Source organism: Corapipo altera, unplaced genomic scaffold (genome assembly GCF_003945725.1).
Source record: "Corapipo altera isolate COAL_440 unplaced genomic scaffold, ASM394572v1 92724, whole genome shotgun sequence".
NCBI classification, from domain to species: domain Eukaryota; kingdom Metazoa; phylum Chordata; class Aves; order Passeriformes; family Pipridae; genus Corapipo; species Corapipo altera.
The window spans coordinates 1-3,976 of NW_020887516.1; the positions used below are offsets into that span (position 1 = coordinate 1).

The following is a 3,976-nucleotide window of genomic DNA, read 5'->3' on the forward strand; positions in this document are numbered from 1 at the left end:
TCTAATTTAAACATGACACAGGTAGAAATCAGGAATAAAAGAATAGCAAGAGGGAAAAATTGCTGGCATAAACTGCAGGATCTCACCCGCTGAAGGATCTTTCCAAGGGTACCCCTGTCCTTTTGCATTATTCCATCTCTCAGCAAGCGATCAAGTAACTCTGGCTTCTTGTAATTCCTCAGAGCCAGCAAGTGAATCACCCTGTCCCTGAATGGTCTGCGATACACAGCATTGCAACGACTGCAGTGGACATTTTCAGGGTTCATGGGTGTTGCTCTTTTTCTCTCAGGCATGGCATCTGGAGTGCTTTGTGGGACTCTTCTGACGTCTGCTTTTCTTCCTAAAATAAGTGGGGAAAAAAAAATGTGTCATATGGGAGGTTGGGAGAAGGCAAGGAAGTTGGCTTAAAAGTATTTACCAGGACTGATAAACCTGTATTTTTTCAGCATTTACAGATCTGTAAGAAGCCAGATAGTGAAGATGCACCGAGTTGGGCATTAACAAACAAATAGTCATTAAAAACACTGGTACATGAGTGATACTGGAGCAAAGGTTCTTTATATAGATTCTTTCTATTGATGGTGCTTTTATTATTTTTCCAGTCTGTAAGCTCAAGCACTGAGCTATGTCAAGAACAACATAGACAGTGAGATTAAGTGCACCCTTGGCAAGTCTGCCTAAACCAGAGGGCTGGGATGCCATCCAGGGAGACCTGGACGAGCTTTGAGAAGTGGCTCCTGGGAACCTCATCAGGTTCAACAAGGCCAACTGCAAAGCGCTGCACCTGGGTCGGGGCAACCCCTGGAATCAATCCAGGCTGGGGGAGGAAGGGACTGAAAGAAGCCCTGCCAAGAAGGACTTGGAGGTGATGCTGGATGAGAGGCTGGACATGAGTTTAAAAACCTACAGACATTCAGTAATAAATGAAATCCAGCCATACCTAAAAGTCGTCCATGAGGTCTAATGACCTTTGTATTTTGATTGCATGGCTCCTTTTCTGCCTGGGTCAGGCACTCTCTGGTCACCTCATTGTTATTGCTTGTTCCACCTACTGTAACTTTATCCTGGGTAGAACCTGGGTCATTGAGTTGCAAGGGTCCACAGCTATAAAAAGAGTGAAAAAGGTCGAGCCCTTCAGAAACTACTTCAGGTCTAGAAGTACAGTTGTATCCGGAACTTACAAACCTGTCCTAAGAGGTGAAGAAAAATCTTTTTCAGTTCTGACAGTGAGCTGGGCTGTAACTAGATTTCCAAATGTCTCTACACATCTACACTGTGCCAGTTTTACATGTCTGCAAATTGAGGCTTTTCTATTTTCTCTAGATCTCTGGTCTGCAATTCTATGGTGAAATTGGACATTTTGCTGTAGCTTCAAGTTAGTTTGAAATATCTTCCATGGTTAACTCCTGTTAGCTCATAAAGGGGCTTTGGAAGGGCGGACTTTACAGCTTGCAGTCTCCCCTCCCCACCTCTCCAGCTTAGATACACTAAGCACTCCAAACACAGGAAAGAGGTTCAAATTTACACATTCAGTACTTTAGCATTCAGCTTTCCTCCTGCATTGCCTCACATCTAAATACAAAACACTGCAGGTTCATATACCCTTTTTGTCTGCTTGAAGAAGACTGAAATTAAATGTTTAAAGTCTTCTTCTGAAGTACATGAGAAATTCTTTTTGACACTTCTTTATCCTGCAATAACTGTGGGACAACCTCACAGTTTAAAACTTGAAGGTATTTCAATGAGGCAGCTAGGTGAGTGAAAGAAACTAGTCCTTATTCCAGCACTGCATGTTGGTCACATCTGACTTTTTTTAGCTATACAAGAGTTTTCATAGGTGAGTTTTTACCTGCTTTGATGAGTGGCAAGAGAGTTGTTATTTTACTCACATGAAGTCGTCTGATTGTTCCCTTGATGACGCAGTGTCTGTGGAGGCAGTGTAAGTTTCTTTAACTCCTACAGAAAAGTAGAATTTTGACACATACGATAAAGATTTTTAATACAATCAAACAGTACCAACTGGATGGGCTTGAAAAAGTCCTTCAGAACTTTGCTCTCACTGTAAATTACTTGGAAGAAGCTGCGTAAGTTAGTAACAGTGCTCACATGACCTTCTCCACAATTGGCAGTACCAGGTTTAGAAAGAGGCATGGCCACTTTATTCTACAGGTTCTGCACTAGCGCAGTGTTAACCCCAGTTCCGTTTTTCTTATTTGAAGGCATGAGGTGGCATCTGCACAGCCATTCATGTTGTGCAGCAACAGATGCAGCTGCACAGAAGACAACAGAGAGAGACAGAGAGAGATCAACATCGAGGTTCTAGCAAGGAGAAAGCTGAAGTCCTTCTCATGCCATGTTTTTATTCCTTCTTTCCCTGACAATTACAGATACCCAAAGTTTGGCTGAATTTCAGCACTCTTTTAAGCAGGAAAGTCAGTCACATTGGATGGGGGTTACTGGCACTAAGGCTCCAATAACCTGCAGCAAACACTGAGTGCTCCTCCTTAACGTGGCAAGGCTGGGTTGGAAAGTGGTCTGCATTTGTAAATTGCTCTTTTGCTCTTTTAAATGGCAGGAGGAAGCACCGCACACTTAACCTCCAACTCCTGTTTTCAACGGACTATTTCAGACTAAGACAAATAAGAAAAAGAGCTGCTGTAAGGAAAGGTGAGTTGGAAAAAGAAGGAACACTCCGGGATTTTCATAATCTCTCTCTGCCTCTCATTTGGGGTTTTGTGGCAAGCTTAAAAACACATTTACATTCGTTATCAGCTTACATTCCCACTATACAGACAGTTGTCCTGCTAAAGCTCAGACGTTCTTGCCAGTCTTTAAGCTGAGCTCTAAGTCTTGAGGAGAGAAAAGAGCTATCATGTGATGCTCCACTTGATTCTTTTAAATTTAGTATTCAATTTATGACATGGTATAGAAGGATTATAAAAGGAAATGTAAAAAAACTGGACAGAAATGCAAACAGGAATATTAATAGTCCCAGTATGTACAATACAACTTGTGTGAACAGCTTTGCTGCGAGTGATTCATTTCCAAAAATTCAAGTGCACTTGCTGACACAGCTCAGTCCATGCAGAAGCTTCAGGGCAAGCACCAACTTGAAACACAGTACAGATTTTTCCTTCTCCAGCTGTTCAGAATTTTGTTACTGGTTCCTGAAGAAGGATGCTCACATGTTTTTAGACTCATGCACAATGCTTCCAGAGCAATCCCAAGGTTTGTGGGCACCGTGCGTATGCCAGGGTAAATCTGGAAAGACCATCCCAAAGCACCCATTCTCTACAAGAACACCACCACTTCCAAGAGGCAGCTGCACACTCTAAAGGTTAAACTCGGCTTCTAATTTGCGAGTCCAATCTCTAAAACAAGACAACACACAGATTTAACAAAGGAACCGAACTCTGTCCTGCTGGGTGTGTCCCCATATTAAGAAATCAAGTGTTCTTTGTCCATTTCTGTTCAGCTTTTGAATGTCATTTTGAGTCTGAACCATTTCTAAGACTTTGGAAGAAATAAATTCTGCAGCTAAGACGGAGAGAAGCTCTTGGTACAGTTCAAACCTGAACTCCAGTAAATCACAGGACAGGTTACGTAGCTTTTGGACTTTCTGTAAAACGGCAGAGTTTGATAACCATGAAGAAATCACTAATGTCTGATCCATGTGTTTCAGTAAATTGGTCTGCAAGGAGTGTGTGACAAGTTTGTATCCAGCATGCAGACTTTAAAACTTGATGAGGGAAAATGTGGAGTTTCAGTCAACTGTCAGTTTACTGGAAATCAAGTGGGAAAAAAAATCCATTCCTTATTCCCAGCTCTTCCTTTTAGCCAGTTTTGGCCTAACAGCAATCCATTTAATATTACTTCGTTCTTGCACTACAGAGGGAGAATTCTTACAAATTAATATCGTTTTAGATAAGGTTCCAGGAGAACAGTTTCTGAGTTTTGGTAATGTTGTCATTTAAGA

The 3,976-nt window shown here is 41.8% G+C and overlaps 1 long non-coding RNA gene across 1 annotated transcript; it reads right to left on the reverse strand.

Moving 5' to 3' along the window:
• Window positions 1-55: 55 nt before the first annotated feature.
• LOC113941644 lies at window positions 56-3,965 on the reverse strand. The gene is made up of 3 exons (XR_003525724.1): window positions 1,890-3,965; window positions 941-1,104; window positions 56-340 (listed from the first exon to the last, which is right to left on the reverse strand). It is a non-coding gene; the product is annotated as an uncharacterized LOC113941644 (long non-coding RNA).
• Between the last annotated feature and the right edge of the window lie 11 nt (window positions 3,966-3,976).